Below are 18,726 nucleotides of genomic sequence, written 5' to 3' on the forward strand. Positions count from 1 at the left end.
GTTGGGGCCCTAGGTTTCATTTCCAGCATCTTTTTGAGACAGGGTCTTACTGTGTTGCCCAGGCTGGCCTTGAACTCACAGAAATCCTCAGACCTGAGAGTGCTGGGATTGCAGGCATGCGCCACCAAGGCCAGCAGTAGATAATTTTTAACTTGTGGGATGGGGATGTAGCTTGGCGGTCATCCATTTACTTGGCATATGTTGGGGCCCTAGGTTTCATTTCCAGCATCCAGCATACATTTTGTTGTTTTGTTGCAGTACTGTGGATTGAACTCAGGACCTTTTGCTTGCAAGGCAGGTGCAGTGCCACTGAGCTAAATCCCTGGCCCTATATGGAGTTTTCATGCTGCATATTATTTCTGGTGTGTAACCCTATTTAGCTACGTGGGGTGAAAATACAGCATCTTGCTGGTATTATAATGTCCCTGTAACTATACTTATATACAAATGTAGTCCCTTCCTGAAAATCAGGCCCTGTAACCAGTTTCTAACAGTGTCTTTCTTATTTCAAAGGTTAGCTTGTACTGTGAGTGCCGATCCCTAAATTAATTGCTGTTAACAGTACTTAGAATGTAAAAAACTGACTTGTATGCTTTGTCGAATGCAACTTCCAAGAATGCATAATTAACAGTGTCTTCATTAATATACAGTATGTTCAACTGTGAGACACCACTCTCATAAATAAAGGTAGACATGGATAAATTTATAATTAAAAATGCATTAGAAATTACAAGCATAATTTATTTACTAATGTGCACTGGAATAAATTTTATGTGTAATATTTTAAAACAGGGCATTAATAAATAATAGTGAACATAAAATGTTTTCACAGCTAAAAATATTTCAATAAATATTAGTAAGTTAAATGTGCTGCAGTTATAATTGCCATGAAGTAAAGTTTATAGAATACAATCACAATGTACAGCACTGTTTCTTCGATGTATTCAAAATATGAGAAACAAATAGCTCTATTTCTTTGAATCTGACAAATAGTGTATTGAAAGTAGTGCCTGCAAATATCTTAAAAAGAAAAGGATAGGACAAGCAGAGTGTGATGGAGCATGTCTGCAATCCCAGTACTCAGGAGGCTGAGGCAGGGAGATCACTGTGAGTTCAAGTCCAGCCTAGAATACCTAGTGAGTTCAAGGCCAAGCCTGAACTACACAGAGAAATCCTGTCTGAAAAAAACAAAACAAAAAACAAAATAAAACAAAACAAAACCAAAACATGGGGCAACCAAATAGTAAATAGCTGATCTTTATTTGAGACAACCATAATCGTTATGAGTGAGTTCATTTCCAGATCAGTAGATTCAAAGCTGTGCAACTGTTTGCCCCACAGTAACTTGAAGCAATTTCTCCCATCTGAGAGCCTTGATAATTTTTTTCTCTCTAATTTTTCATTCAAAATTTGACACTATCACGTCCAAGGTTATAGCTCAGTGGTAGAGCACTTGCATAGTATGTGCTGAGGCCCTGGATTTCATCCTCAGCACTGAAAAAAGGAAGACAAAGAGGGAGAATCGACCTTGCATTGGTGTGTGTGTGTGTGTGTGTGTGTGTGTGTGCGTGTGTGTGTGTGTGTTGCTAGGGACTGAACCCAAGCTGTACCCCTCAGCCATACCCCCAGCCCTGTGCTTTTGCTCTTTCAAGGACAAACAATTCTTAGACTCCAGGACCTGTTCTAGGTACTCACATTTTCTACCAACTTCTTGCTGTTAACCACTTTCTTGACTCCGTTTTATTAATTTTATGTTTAACTTTTGGAGTGTTCACGTCTCATGTCCTCTGTGGAACGAGAAATCCCATGACACACAACAGCATCTGCTCTGTGCACCTGAAAATCGAGCTGATGTTCGTGTGTAGAATTGTTGGGTTTTTCCCAGGCGAGACTGGAGTTTACTGAGTCAGGAATGGTACCTGTCCCTAAGCCCTACTCTGTGTCAGGCTCTGGGCTACAATTCAGTCCTTGAAACAGTTTCCCCCGAAAGAGATGCTGTTATTATCCTCATTTAACAACTGAGGAAACTGAGCCTCAGAAAGAATCACTTGTTCAGGATCATACAGTTTGTAAACTGGCTGACTTGAAACACTTAAAGTGTGTAATCCCCCCCAGTAAGAATCAGCAGACTGTGTTCTTAAAATAACCATGTCCTTCCTCTAAATCACGTTTCCATCCACTGTCTTGCCGTCCTTTCAGCTGGGTTTTATTTTCTCTCCATTGATATCTAATCTAAGTCGCTCCTGCTCCCATTTAAGATAATTCCCTCATGTCCTGTCCTCAGTAGACAAGAACTGATGTTTAAAACACATGAGCCATATCCCTTTAGAAATTTGAAGATGGCTTTTAAATGCTCCTTAACCTTCTCTTTTCCATGATGCATTATTATAACCCCAATTCATCTGGCCTTTTCTCCCAGGGACTTTCTAAAGCATCGAGCCAAACTCCTAGCAAGCAGTCACCAGTTTTCCATATCTCAATTCATTCTTGTCACCTTCAAAGATCGCTCACATGCTGAATTTGTACAAGCGAGGAAAGCAGATGTGGCCTAGGCTCTGACAAGGTATCTGAGTCTCTAAAAAATGGTCTCTTAGGGCTGGGGATTTAGCTTAGGAGTACTGTGCCTGCCTTTGCAAGCACAAGGTCCTGAGTTCGATCCCCAGTACCTGAAAAAAAAAAAGGCTCTTAAAATCCTTCCTGTATTTGCATCACCTTTCCACCTTACCCAGGACAACTTACTAACCTAAGTATAACCTGAGGAGGGGGGTCAGTTGTCATAGCATCCCTGATAATTCTCATGGTTGGGCGCCTAGTAGATGTTCAATAAATACTAGCCTCATAGGGAACGGTAATGTGTCCTCCAGGATAACAACCTCCTCTACACGTACTGAGTGACTCTAGATAGTTGTCCGCCTATATTGATGGTCCAGAGAAAAATGTAATAGGTTCAATAAATATTTCCGGAATGAAAATTAAATGCAGTAAGTGGCTATTGATAGAAGAAGGTATGAATACTGTCAACCAAAATGATTTTGAGCAAAACAAGTGTCTGAAACAATAATGAACAAACACTAGCTCAGAAGCAAAACACCACAATAAGTGGCCTGAAAGCTGAATCTATAGTCTTGGCCCGCTTAAAGCTTTTCTGCTTCCTTTTAAAAAATTGGAAAGCTGCGACAGACAGCATCAAGTCTGCAGCCTGCTTGTCAACAAGCCCACCCTCCTGCTGGGTGGTGGATGTGATGAAGGCCAGGTGGCAGCCACCATTTATCATGACACTTACACAGTGGCTTTTCTCATGCTTGGTCTGCTGTTCTCATTTGCTTGACCTGCCTGACTCTCTAGGGTCTTCATTTGGAGTCCCTGGTCTGGCTTCAGGAAGCAGCCTAAGATCTCCTCTGCTTTTACATAGCAGAGACATTGGGGGGAAGGGGGAGAGAGATGGGGGAAATCTCAGAACCTGCTTCTAAGACAACTCGTTCTTCTCAAAGTGCAGGTACAGTTTCCCGCATAATCTGGGTGTGATACTAGAGGGAGATGCTCTAGAAAATAAACAGGAAGTTGGGATCTATAAATTATCCACCTTTACATTTCCCAGTTCTTTGCCAACACTCTCCACCCAAAATGTTGTTTTGAGTCGAATACACTGATTTTAGCTTCGAGATTGTCTGTGTGACACAGACAGAGTTGTATCACTTCTGTGTGCCTCAGTTCCCCCATATGTAGAGTAGAAGCAAGAGTATCTGCTTGGGCAGGGTGACATGATATCATTTTTATGAATTATAAAATGTTCTAGCCAGGCATGGAGGTGCATGGGAGGCTGAGGCAGGAGGGTCAAAGGCCAGCCTGGCATGTATAGTAAGTTCAAAGCCAATCTGAACTACGTAGTGAGATCCTGTCTCCAAAAAAATGTTCTATGTATATAAGCAACAAAAGATTTTAAAAATCTTCCTCTCAAAATGTCAAGGTTTTCCTTTTCTTTTTTCTTTTTCTTCAATGCTTGGGACTGAACCCAGGGCCTCAAGTGTGCCAAACAATCTCTGCCACTGAGCTACATCCCCAGCCCAGATGTCAAGAGTTCAGCCTTTGCTTCCCTAAAAGTAAATGATATGGTATCAAATTTTAAAAAATATTTTTCCTTCAGATTCAACAATGGTGATTTTGAATTAAATAATTTTTGTTCTGAATTTTATTTTATTTATTTATTTGGGGGTGGCGGTTTTTTGAGACAGGGTCTCACTGTGTAGTTGAGACTGACCTGGAACTCACTATGTAGCCCAGGCTGGTCTCGAACTCACAGCCATCCTCCTGTCTCAGCCTCCGGAGTGTTGTTTTGAATTTTAAAATGTGGTCCTTAAAGTTTTTTTCTTTTTTAATTCCTGGATTGGCATTTACAAGGGCACACCTCCCATGGTATACTATGATCCTGTTTTTTTAATACTCTTCTTCAATAAAAGGAACCAGGGCGCCTAAAAATGGCCAATTCTAGGAATGGGGCAGAAAATGTACAAGACGAACTTGAGGTATCTTTTTGCTTGTTTTTTGCTTCGAATTGAATAATTTTTATTCTGAATTTTGTTCTCTGTATTTTGCGGTACCACGGAACAAACTCAGGACCTTGCGCTTGCAAATCACCATGAGTTTATTCACTAAAGTCCATAGTTTATCTGGACTTTCTTAGTTTTACTTAGATTTCTCTGTTGCAAGGCAGGCACTGTGCCACTGAGCTAAATCCCTGGCCCAAACCTAAGGTATCTTGTAGCTCTTCAAGGTGAGAAAGAGCTTCAGGGCTGGGGAGGAGGCAGCAGTGATTACCGTGAAAATGCCTGACCAACACTGACCCAGCCAGCCAAGGTCAACATCAACAGTGCTGAGTCTTATTTTATTGCTCGGATGGCATTTGATCCTATACAAATGACACTTTATCTCTCTACTCTTCTTTCCCAAAACCCATAACCCCAAACTCAACATAAAAAAAAAAATCAAACAGATTCTGGTAGTGCGGTATCCCACGGACTTGACCAGTTCTTCTCAAAACTGGCAGGGTCATCTAGGACACAAGGAGTCTGAGGACTCCCAATCAAGAGGCCCTTCAGGGGATGTGACTGTCAAATGTAATGTGGTGTGTGGGTAGGATCCGGCAACAGAGAAATCTAAGTAAAACTAAGAGAGTCCAGATAAACTATGGACTTTAGTAAATTTAAGAAGCACTCATTAATAAACTGAACTAAACTTTGGCTGGTTCATTAGTTGTAACAAATGTACCGAGATAAGATATTAATAGTATGGGAAATAGGGGGCGGGGCATATCTGAAGTCTACGCACTTCTCAATTTTTATATAAATCTGAAACTGTTCTAAAAATTAGTTCTAAGGGATAACGTGTAGCTCACTGGTAGAGCATGTGGCTAGTCTGTGGGGAGCCCTGGGTTTGATACATAAATATATTCTATTAAGAATTATTTTTGAGATTACTCTCTGCTAATTTCAAAACTCCTACTAAAGCCAGATGCGGGGGTACATGCCTGTAATCCCAGGACTCTGGGAGGCTAAGGCAGGAGAATTGCAAGTCCAAGGGCCACCTGAGAAATCTAGCAAAGCTTTGTCTCAAAAAAAAAAAAAAAATTACAAAGCGATGAAGATGTAGCTCAGTACAAAGGATCTGGCTTCAATTCCCAGTACTGCAAAAATAAATAAACTAAGTTTAAAAATCATAAAACTCCTGCTGACATTAAAAATTGAGGTAGATCTCTAGGAAGTTACACAAAGGGATAGAAAACATGCATTACAGGATGATATAAGATATTTGAAAATATATAAAGTATAACATGTACATTTTTGAAATACACAAGCTAAGGGCCAGGGATTTAGCTTAGTGGTTCCACCACCTGCCTTTCAAGCTCAAGGTCCAGAGTTTGATCCCCAGTACAAAAAAAATTACAGAAGCTGGATCTGGTGGCCCATGCTCGTAATCCTGGCAGTCATGAAGTTGAATTGGGAGGATCTCTCTGAGTTCCAGGCCAGCCTGGGCTACATAGTGAGTTCTAGGCCAGCTTGAACTATATAGTGAGACCCTGACTTAAAAAACAAGATACACACACACACACACACACACACACACACACACACTTTTAAACATGCCGCTCTGTAAATGCTGTGGCAGAAGCCTGCAGACATTCCCAAATGACTTCAGTGAAGTGTGAATGGTGGTGTACCCAAGGAGGACTTGGGCTTTATCTGTTTTGGTGAAACATTTCAAAAAGAACATAATCCAGCATCACTTGTACTATATAATCAGAAAATAAATAAGAATGTAAACAAACTTTTAAAATGAAAACCTGCTGTTCTCCATCAGCCACAGAAGCATTAAAATATAACAAATATGTCTTGCCCACCATGAATCCCAGACTTTGGGCCTTGAGTTTTACTCTCTAGAACCAGCAGTAGGACCTGGTTCCTTCTGTCCTTTCAAAGTTTTAACCTTGGTCTTTAAAATTCCAGGGTGTTTTGTGTGGTTGATGTGAAGTACAAGTTATAAAAGCCTCACTCAGGATGAATGGTGAGCCACACAGATTTTCCAATATTTATTGTTCCCTACTTGTCTAGCTCAAAGGGTTATCAACCCAGAAATGATAATTAACAACACTGGCCAACACTTATTTACTCAACTGCTAAATTTATGAAGTATCCAGCTAAACACTGTGTGTAGGTATTAAGAGAGTCAGAGAACAAAAGGGACAGAAGACTCTCCCCCCCGTAGGATTTACATTCTAATAGAGGAAGAATGACAATACTTTATTAAAAATATAGCCAGGTTCAGAGGCACATACCTATAATCCTAGCACTTGGGAGGCTGAGGCAAGAGAATCACAAATTAGGGTCCCACTTCAGCAATTCTATCTCAAAATAAAAAGAAGAAAGCAGGAGATGAAGCTTAGTGTGAAGGCCTTGCCTTGAATCCTGGGTACCACAAAAAAGAGGGGCAGGGAATAAAGCTGGACAGTTATACTAGCATTGCTAGGTGAGCTACACTTTTTTAGTAGGCAGGAGGGTTGCCAATTTGAGCCTAGCCTGGGCAACTTTGAGGCCGGCCCGTATCAAAATTTAAAAATAAAAAATAAAAAGAGTCAGAATAGAGCTCAGAGTAGAGCAACCCTAGGTTCCATCCTCCTGGCCTTGCCCTCCCTCCCTGGTGGGGATTGGAGTGAAAGAATCAAACAATATGGTGGTGACAACCTAGAAACAATTCCATTTACCATCATGACCCACACTGGGAAACAGTAAGATGATTCTCTTAAATGACAAGGTCTTTAAAAACTAAAAAAGCACTAATACATTTGATGTTCACTTCTCCATGTTATCAACTGTGGGTGTGCTAGCGCGCACCTGTGATCCCTTCCATTTGGAGTGTTGAAGCATGAAGAGGCCAGAGAGGGCAACTTAGCGAGATGTTGTGTCAAGAACATAAATAGAAAAAGAAAGTGGCGGGGAGAAAAAGGGAGTAGGCTGGCAATGGGGCCCTAGATTCATTCCCTAGTACAGAGAGGAAATAATCTTGACTTAGTTTCCCCTTCATGTTTATGGAATACTGAAGCTATCTGTTCACATGCACTATCATGCATGCGTGTGTGTGTGTGTGTATGTGTCTGTGTCTGTGTATTGCTGGGATCATCCAACCCAAGGTCTTGCTCATGGTTGACATGTGCTCTACCACTAAGCTACCCAGTCACAGGCTACATCTCTTTTCATACTAACACTGCCCGAGGGCCGGGGATTTAGCTCAGTGGTTCCGCCACCAGCCTCACAAGTACAAGGTCCCGAGTTCGATACCCAGGTACCCCCCCCACACACAAAAATAAAGTACATACTAACACTGCCCTAATGGATAAGTGTTATAATTGTATCCATTTCAGAGATAAGGAACTGAGGCTTAGAGGAGTCAGGGACATTGTTCACAATCATCTATATAATCACGAGGTTTAAACTCCAGGGCAACTCTGTCCTCAACCCTTAACCTGATTCCCTGTCCCATAAGAAGTCCTCATAAATAAACCAGTGAGGAGTGAGGTTAAACAACCAGAAGTTGTGCTGTCTACTGTGTACTAAGCATGCCTGGGAGATGTAGATTTCTGGAGTTGAAGTATTCATCTTCTCCTTTCCCTTTTCAGGGCACTAAAAATAATACCCAGTGAATAAGAGAGTTTCCAAGAGGAAGAGGTGGATGGCAAACCATAAAACATTTAGGGGTCATCACCAAGTCTTCCTGTGCAGGCTGTATTTTATTTTGTTTTAATTTTTCTCACTGAATATAGATCACTTTGTTATTTTTTTCTACACTGAATTTTTATTTTTCTCAACATAACGTCTCACAGAGATTAAAGGTACAGTAATACCAAAAGGCTTACAACACAACAGTCTTATGTTATATTCTCTATTACTTTCTTCTCCCTGATTCAGGTCCTTAGGGGATATAATTTGGCTACTAAACTGTAGGACTGCTTTTTAAAAAAAGGCCCAGTTTTAGTTCTTTTGTGTATTTTTCCTTTCTTTTGCTGCTGCCTCCTCTTCCTCCTCCTCCTCCTTCTTTTCCTCCTCCTCCATCTTCATCTTCTTCCAAAGATGATAATTCATTTTACAATGTTTCTTTTAGGATGAAAAATTACTGCCAGAGAAACAGGAAAATATGTCTCCTTTTCTTATAATTAAAACTCAAGCCTGCATCTCCTTTTTATAATTAAATTTTTCTTTCTTACCAGAGTTATACATAAGATTTGTTTAATATGCCAAATAGTTTCAGCTCTAAGCCTGGTACCTTTACAGCAGGGCAGCTCTGTCCTCAACAAATGAGGGAAAATCACGAGCATTTTGCACTGATGTGGCGCTCCCCGTGGTGCTCGCTCGACAGCATCTGCTCCCTCTGCTTTTCCATACGAGGCCGGCAGAGCCAACTTTATAAATCCTATCACCTAAATGGGCATCAGAACCCAAAGTGTGCGTAAGAATGTCCGCTTCCTTAGACGACTGTGGAGCTGAGTGCAGAAATATCAAATGAAACACATTTTTTTTTATTTCTTGCAGTTTTGAATAGGGTACGAAAATGCATTTTCTTTTTAGCTAGGGCTCAAGATGGGGCTGAATATCTCACTATGGAAATGCTCACACATCCCACGACGCGAGTTGACATGAAAGACTTTGCTTTCTCCGGAATGAGAAAGCCCCAAAGCCTTCCGTCGCTTGATTGAAGGTGCCAGGGCTCTTTGGTCACTGGATAATATGTAGTGTTTTCCATTGTGAGGGGTGAACACATACACACATACTCTTCGCTGCACAAAATCACCGCAGCTGCCCAGAGGGATCTTCCTAATCTGGAGTATTTGATCCGACAATAGCGTTATTTCCAGTGATTGGGCTATTGTTCTAACTAAAAAGCTAAAGGTCTTTAAGGCGACTTTTGTTCCTCTGATGTTATGGCCTGAATATTCATTTTTAGTTTTCATTAGCTGAGTATGTGAGATATGGTATGGGATCTGAATATTTTTGAAATTAATTGCATTGTAAATCAAACATTTCCATAGAACACACTTACTCATCATTAGCATGCGAGAGTTTCCAGTAAAATATCTTCAGTATTATTTTTATTATTAACATATTTACACTGTCACTCCAGCCTAGCACCCTTTGTGAATCTGTTTTTAAAATAAATATGACCTGATACCAGAGTGATTGGTGCAATAAAAATGCATGATGTGAAATTAATCAAATATGGTCGGGTTCAATTTATAAGGGACACATTAAGAAAAATTATTTCTTGTTCGGGTATGTCACTCTAGTGAATCAAACAGAGCTGTGTATATTTCAGCAAGATACATGTAGAATCCATTCATTCCACAAACATTTATTATGCATTTACTGTGTGCATCACAGGGGATAAAATCAAGCTGAGCAAACAAGAAATTCACACATGAGGCAACTGAAGAGCATAAGCAACTGCATAATTGTGGAATATACGTTGAATATCCAAGGGTTCCAGAAACAAAAGCTCAAATAGCAGCTGTGTGGTACACTGATTAAGAGTGTGGGGCTATGGATTTATTTCAGTTTTTTTCAGGAAGTGGCCATTAATTTTTGCGTGAAAAAATGAAAGCGGAGAGGCATAATTCATTGTGAAGATAGGTTTTATATTCTGTATATGTGAAGGAAATAAATTTCTAATGCAATAAAATAAAGAGAATGGAGAAAAAAAATCTAGCTTGGATTTTTAGAGTCAGATAGATGTGGGTTCAAGTTCCAGCTCTGATACTAGCTGGGTGACCTTGGGCAAATTCTTTCCTTTCTTTCTTTCTCTTTCTCTTTTTTCTTTCTTTCTTTTTTTCTCCTTTGCTCTTTGACAAGTTCTCACTATATAGTTCAGGCTGCCTTGAACTCATATGTTGCCTAGGCTGGCAATCCTTCTGCCTCAGCCTCCCCAGCGCTGGGATTACAGGTTTACCACGCCTGGCAAATGCTTTTCTCTTACTGAGCTTTTATTTTCTTTTCTACAATGTAGAGACAATAATATCTTTTTCATTGGAGTATTGCAAAAGTTTAATGAGATAATGTCCCTAGTACACATTTACCAAATGTCTTGTCATCCTGGCTGTGGGCACAGTTAGCAAAGCTGTCTGGGGAGCCACTGTTGTCACAGATGGTAGCAGGGATGGACTTCTGGTTACAGTATTCCAGGTAGGGGAGATAACATGGACAAGGGCAGGAAAAGAGGGCTAGTATGCAAGTATTCTGCTTACTTCTAGGAATGGGAAATTCCTTTATTTCTGCTAGAGTATTTGCTTTAGGAGCAAACATGAGGGCTGAAGGCTTCAAAATGATGAAAGTGGCTTCAAAATGATAAAGAACTTCTAGACAGATCAGCAGGAAGAACCTAGAGAGCAGCTGCCATTACCAAGCCTCAGGGACAAAACTTAGGACCAGATACTGTGATTATCCCATGGACTGGGTCATCCCTTCTCGTACTTGACACTGAACTCTAGTGTCTGCCACAAGGCCTTGTCTGAGGCAAACAATCAATAACTATTTGACGAACAAAAGAATAAACACCTGTGTCCCTGAGAATGCAAATAATCATTTACTTCTTAATCCCCATCTTTCCATTTTCTCAACCATAAAACAAGATCTCAGAGTGCTGCTATGAAGACCAAATGCATTACCATTTCTAAAGTGCCAAGAACTCTGCCACAGTCAGGTCTCCGTCAGTGTTTTTTATATAAAAGCATAAAATGAGCCGGGGATTTGGCTCAGTGGTTCTGCCACCTGCGTCGCAAGCACAAGGACCCGAGTTCGATCCCTGGTACCAAAAAAAAAAAAAAAAAAAAAAAAAAAAAAAAAAAAGCATAAAATGGGTATGAAAGGGGTGCTATGAGTGTTTGTGGAGGAAAGGGGAGAGGGAAGAAACTTAACAGCTCACGTAATGAAACCCTATCCAGACAAGCTCAGAAGACTTAGCCCAGAATCAATGGGGCGTGTCTCTTGTTGAGTCTGGCTGGTAGTGGGCCTAGGGAAGCCCCAGCCTGCTGTCATTTCCCCTTTCCCACCCCCCTGGCACCAGATGCTGCCCTTAGAAAAAGGCTCAGACCAGGGCCCCACACTCTGCCTTTCCTGGACCATTGCAGAGCCCTAGGTGGACAGCCTATCATTATTCCTTTTATAGCTACAGTCTCATTTCCACAGAGACAGAATATCTTCCTGTCCCTATGCTCCCCTTCTTCCTGTCTTCCTTGGAGTTAAATTGCTACGACCTGGGCTGGGGTGTAGCTCAGTGGTAGAGCACTTACCTCACGTATCCAGATGCTGGCTTCCTTCCTCAGTACCTCCCTCAAAAGCCACCTCCTCCTTTTGTGGATCACTGAGTCCCAGGAATCCAACTGTCCGAATCATCTTCCAGAAAAGATACTTGGTCATCAATGTAACACCATGTCCCCTGGGCATGTTCTTAAAATGACTGCTCACCCTCCTTGAGACCAATCTCCAAACTAGTCAGCCTACTGAGCCTAAGTAAGCTCTTCCACCTCACTAGTTCATTGAACTATTAATTCGTTCACATATTTGTTTAACTCAGTCCCCTCTTTTTGCCCTGCACATAGGCCAGGAACATCAATATCACTCACACAGTGTCCTTGCGCTGAGAGAACTCACAGCCTCACGTGTCAGAGACGTAATTGACAACACAGGGTGATTCAGTGCAAAGATAGAGATATAGACAAGTAGGAGAAACCAGGGGGAGACTCCCTCTTATCTAGGAGAAAGCAGGGAGGGGTCCCAGAAACAGCAACCTCTGAGACAGATTTTGAAGGCTAAGACCAGAATCATTTTGGGCTGAGCAGTGAAAAGGAACAAAGGGATGAGGAGGCGTGGAGTTGTACTCTAAGGGGAGAGAAGAGAAGTCTAGAGTGGTAGGCAGAAGTCAGACGATGGGGGGAGTTGAATGCAAGGCTGGGGAACTTGAACTTAATTTTTACAGTACAGGAGAGGAATGTGGTGGGCCCTGTGTTGTGCCTCCCAGACCCCTTTCTGTGAAAGGCTCATGGCCCTGTCCTGGGATTGTCACCTGGAGGCAGTCCTCAGCTGTCAGGCCCTGTAGGGATCATAGCTGCAGAGTCACCTTGTCCAAAGTCATGCCCTGCCCTGTTGGGGAAGGCTGCTTTCTCTGACTGATGGAGGCAAGAGTAGAAAGGCCCAGCCATCTTGGCCTAGCTCAGGACAACTCAGAGGAGTCATTTTGGTTCCAAAGCTCCCCAAGTTTGACTGACACTGTCATAAGATCTGCAGTGAAGCTCAGTTTCTCTTTCCAGCTTCCTTTCCCTCTCTTCCATGGATACTGCTACAAAGGCAGCATCACTTGAGGTCTAGGCCCATCCTCTCTGCTTCCTCAGGACTTCATTCACGGGAAGACACCTTTCTACCTCTCCTGCTGTGGGCTCTACCTGTGAGCTCTTTAAATATCCTTAGGTCTCTTTCTGATCCTCCCAAAGTTCCAACCCCACATTGCCTTCCAGCTCTAATCCTCTATCCCAATTGGTTTTTTGGTTGAATTTCTCCAAAAATTTGTCTGCCCCAGTTCATAGTCTTCCCTCCCATTCATTCCTTTGTCAACACCACCAAGCCCAGGTTTTTCTCTGGGTCTCCAGTGCTTGCTATGTCACTAAATCCAGTGGACACCTTAGACCAACTCAGCTGAGCTGTGGACCTTCTCCTTCTTACCACCCTCTTGGTTTCTGCACTGCTGTGCTTTGCTGGGTTTTCCCCCAACCCAGTTTCCTTTGGGGCTCCTGTTTCCCTCCTCTGTCCTTTAAGGGGGTACTGTGTCCTGGGCCTGTATTTTGGGGGTCTCACACTCTTGCTGTATGATCTCCTGCATTGTCAGGAATGCTCACTGAGATATTAATTATGCCTGGGTCTCTTTTTGTCCAGACTTGTCTTCTGAAGTCACATCTGCCCCAAGTCACAATGAAGGCCACACACACTCCAGATGTGCATAACTGAGCACATCATTCTCTCAAACCAGCAGCTACCTCCTCAGTGTCTTTGCCTCTGCCCCTTCCCAGTTCCTCCCTGCTCGACCCCTCAGAACCTCCCTGTCAGCACCCCACGCAGTCATATCCTTGAGTTTTTTTCCCTAAGGCCTGTCTCTGATACATCTCTGACTCAGAATTAAGTCATCTGCCAGGAACCATGTGGTGGTAGCCCAGTGAAGGCTGTGGGGCTCTTGGTTGACTGTCTGGTGCCATGGGAACCAGAAGTTGGGAGGACTTTAGAGCCCTGGGAGCTGTCCAGCTGCCAGCTGCCCACACCACACCCTGCTTCCAAACTGTGCTGCATCTTCGTAAGGCTTGTATCTACAAGTGGCTTTTTCTGCTTCTGCTTGGACCATTGGCTAATAGGGCTTTCTATAAAGTCTTGGGGTTCCACATCCAGGATTCAACATTCAAATCAGTGTCTTTCAGGGCAAGTTTCCCAAAGGGGCCATTTTAGCCCTGGTCCAATGAGCTCAGGCTAGGAAGTTTGGCCCATGGGGTAGGAAACAGCTATAGGACTCATTGGGTTGTGAGAGGTTAAGAGGAAGGGGTTGGGGATGGGCTGGGCATCTATTTAATGTGTAATTTTTTTTTACAGCTTGAAATGATCATGAATAACAGTTCCTAAAGTTTATACAATTTAAGTTTATAAGACTACCTAACCTTTGTGCCTACATTCCTACTTATGGTTTTGTGAAACATGATTTTGTGAAACATCTCTTCCTTTTTGTGCTAGTTAATAGTAACATGGGGCCTGGGGCAGTAGTTCAGTGGTACAGTGCTTGCTTAGCATTTAAGAGTCCTGTATTCAATACCTAGCACCACAAACACACACACACACACACACACACACACATACACACACACACAGCATGGTAGGAAGAACACTGTAAGGTAATATTCTATGAGGTTATGTCTAAAAAAGTAAATAGCAAATATATACCAGAATCAATACTCTAAACTACATCACAAAGTTATTAATTATAACCATAAAATAATGTTTTATTAAACTTTTGGCCTGATGTGGTGGCATATATCTATAATCCCAGGACTCTGAGAGGCTGAGGCAGGAGGCTTGAAATTTTTAGCCTACCCTGTGTACCTTAGTAACTTAATAAGACCCTGCCTCAAAATAAAAAAAAACAAAAAGGGCTTTGGATATAGTTCTGTGTGAAGACTCTCAGTTAGATCCCCAGTACTACCACCATCCCCACCCCCACCACAAAAAGTCTTTTGAGTGTATTTTTTTCTTTTTGTTGTTATTGTTGTGGAACCAGGGATCGAACTCAGGACCTTGTGTTTGCCAGGCAGGCACTGGCACTGCCGCTGAGCTAAACCTCTGGCCCTTTTAAGTCTATTTTAATTGTTTCTACATTTAAATCTAATATAAAAATTCAAAATTGAAGAGATAATCAAAAGTATCATCCAGTTGCTTCTGACAGAAGGAAGTTTATAACCTGTGCATAAGTTCTTAGGAAATAATATCACCAGGCAATCTTTGATGGCCCCCTTATGGGTAAAAAAAATAATTTTAGAAAATTTATTTTCAGATCAGCATATTGTAGCATAATTCTTGCAGAAACTTTTACTTTAAATCAGTTTTATGGTAAGCCTAGAAAAGAGCAGGACTAGGAGATGAACCTAGTGTTGACAAGAAGCTGGTGAGATAAAAAGAGATATACAGTGGGATCACTTGTTTTTAAGAAATGAAACTCTGGATTTATGCACCAGCTTTAAAAAAAGAAAACCTCTCTAGGCACATTGTTGAGCAGCTATTTAGATCATGTCTGAAATTTTTAGTATGTTTCAAATAAAGCAGATTCCTTTGTTTTGAGATAGTGATTTCTGTACCTATTTATTCATATATTTAACAAATATTTTCTAGGCATCATTATTTGCTAAGTATTGTTCAGGATTAAAGTTGAATGCCAAAAGTACTTTACTTCAGGGAGCAGAACACATAGGACACATTCCTGGAAGTTATATTAAAAGAAACAGATTTATACTTGGGCACTGCTGATGGGAAGATAAAATGGTATAGCCAGAACGGAAAATAATATGGTGAGTCCTCAAAAAAGTGATGGTATGACCCAGAAAGTGTACTTCTGGATAAATGTCTCAAGATTCAAAGCTAAAGCTGTGTGTAGTAGTTTTGCACACTTGTAACTGTAGCACTCCAGGAGGCTGAGGCAGAAAGATTGAAGATTAAATCCAGTCTGGTCAGTTTAGCAACTTTGCGATCCTTTTTTTTTTTTTTTTTTTTTTTTATAGAGGATTGAAATCAGATCCTTGCACTTGCAAGACAAGCGGCAGAACCACTGAGCTAGATCCCTGGCACTTTAGCAACTTAATGAGACCCTGTCTCAGAATAAGAAAAAAGAGGGCTTGGGATATACTTTAGTGTGGAGGCCCTAGGTTCACTCTTAAGTAGTGGCAAAAAAAAAAAAAAAAAAAAAAAAATCGGTGCTAAAACAGGAGTACTTGAACATTTGTGTTCAAAACAATACAAGTACACATTGACGATAAATAGATAAACACAATGCATACATACATGCAATACTATTTGATCTTAAAAGGTTATTTTTGTGACACTGGTGATTAAACACAGGGCCTTCACACTGAGGTACAGGGCCAATCCACTTCCTGAGATGGGGGTCTCACTAAGTCGCTGAGTTGCTTTGGCTGGGCTTGAACTTGTGATTCTCCTGCCTCAACCTCACAGAGGGCTGGAATTAGAGATGTGTTGATTATACCCAGCTAAAAAGGAAAGTCTTGGGCCAGGGATTTAGCTCAGTTGTACTGGTGTCTGCCTTGCATGAGCAAGGTCCTGAGTTCCATCCCCGGTACTGCAAAAAAAAAAGTCTTTCCTTTTGGGGAAGGGTGTTGAGACAGAGTGTCACTGTGTAGCCCAGGCTGTTCTTTTTGTTTTTTTGTTTTTTTTTTGCCTTTTTCTTATTTTGGTACCAGGGATCAAACTTGGGTCCTTGCGCTTGCAAGACAGGCGGGCGGCAAAACAACAGAGCTAAATCCCTGACCCTCCTTGTCTGTTCTTGAACTCAATGACAATCCTCTTGCCTCAGCCTCCTGACTGCTGGATCACAGGCATGCAACATGTCTTGCTCTAAAAAGGAAATTCTGAAAACAAAAACAAAAAGAAATTCTGATACATGCTACAACATGGGTAAACTTCAAAGTGAAATAAGCAGTCATAAGAGGACAAATACTGCAGACTTCCACTTATCTGAGGTCCCTAGGGCAGTCACATTCGTAGAGACTGAAGGTAGAATGGTGGTTGTCTGGAGGAGGGATTGGGGATTAGAGTTTGATGAGCACAGGACTTCAGGGTGGCATGATGAAAAATTTTTGGAGATGGGCCATGGTGATGATTGGGCAACAATTGAATGTAGCCGATCCCATTGAACTGTGCTCTTAAAATGGTAAATTTTATGTTATGTATATTTTAACTATAATTTTTAAAAGATGTGTACAGTTGTAAGAACTTAAATTATGCGGGGGACCCAAAGAGGGAGCATTTGCTCCATTCAGTGGCTAACAGGTTTTCTTGAAGGGATAATATGCCCAGTAGAAAGGCTCAGATATCTGGGGTCTCCATACTGCTCTCTCACTTAGTGATTGTTTGACCTTGGACAGGCGACCTAAGTCCTTTAGAGTCAGCACACGGTCAGGGTTAGCCATGAGGATGCCGGAGCAGATGACTTGCTCGAATCACAGCTCGTTCATCAGCCAGGTGACTTCAGTGAAGTTATTGGACATCTTTAGGTCTCAGTCTGCGACTATTAATTGAGAGGTTAACACCCACCTCCTATGAAGGTTTAATTAGATGCAATACGGGAAACCATTAGCATAGACAAAGTGTTCATAAGTGTCAATATTTTTATTTTCTGAACTTTACACCGTGAGTTTAATGTTACTTGTTTTAAAACTTGAGTCATTTGGAGGGTAGATTGAGGCTGTATGCGGAGGAGATTCGTATGGAGGTTGGATGGCGCTACTAACGGTGGGTAAGATTTGGGCATGACTCGTTGCAGGGAAAACCGCTCGGGGGAAGGGCAGGGGGCCAGAACGTGTGGTTAGGTTGATTATAACATGGTCGTGGGTTATGGAAAGGTAAAGCTGGAGAGATAGAACTAGGAAGATTTACTGAAGACCTTATAGGCTCTGCTAAGAAGTACATCTCAGAGGTAGACAGCGTGGAATACAAGCAGGAAAGAACAGGCTAGGATCGTGACATGATTTGATTTGGCACTGAGAATTAAATTGGAAGAGTGTGTTAGGCTACCTTCAAGATGGTCCTTAGTAATCCCCACCTCCTGATAATCATGTTCTATGCAATCCGTTCTCTTCCAGTGTGGACTGGACCTAGTGACTTAGCTGAGAAGTGGTTCTTCTCCCAGGAGTGCCTCGAAATGACAGTCACCTTCACCGCAGCCTAACCAAGCCAGAGACATCCAGCTAGGCTGAGTCCAGGTTCCCAGCATGCAGAACAGTGACATAATAGCTATTTTAAGCCAACAAGTCTGTAAGTTATTTCACAGCAAGACAGAACTCACGCAAAGAGGAATGTGGCCTGTTTGAAGCCCTGGAAGGCTATAAAGATGAGATCCAGTTGTGGAAGCTACGAGCACTCTGAAGATGGAATGAAGCTGGCAGTCAAGCCTCAGAGCAGGTTGGGGGGTGAATTAACTAGATCGCTGAGGGTGAAAGGATAGGAAGAGAAGAAAGAAGAGAAAAGAAGAGAAGTAAAAGAGAAGAGATGTAGAAGATGAGAGAAGAGTATAGAGGAGGAGGGAAAGGAAGGGGTGAAAGACAGAAGAAAATGGAAGAGAGATTAAAAAAAAAAAGAGTGCCAGCCAGGTGTAGTGGTGCACACCTGTAATCCCAACTACTGGGGAGGCTAAGGCAGGTGAATCTAAAGATCAAAAGTTTCAGGGCAAGCTGGGTAACTTAGTGAGAGCCTGTCGAGAGAGAGAGAAAGAGAGAGAGAGAGAGACAGAGAGAGAGAGGTTGAGAATGAAGGACTACATCTAGGAATATGGAAAATTGGGAAGATGTGTATAATGCAGTTGAAACACTGTATCCATTGTTATAGTGTTTTCACAATATTTCAGGGTGGTGGGTATTAGTATTAGTATTAGTAT

This window comes from Fukomys damarensis, unplaced genomic scaffold (genome assembly GCF_012274545.1).
Source record: "Fukomys damarensis isolate Sample0158 unplaced genomic scaffold, DMR_v1.0_HiC HiC_scaffold_36, whole genome shotgun sequence".
NCBI classification, from domain to species: domain Eukaryota; kingdom Metazoa; phylum Chordata; class Mammalia; order Rodentia; family Bathyergidae; genus Fukomys; species Fukomys damarensis.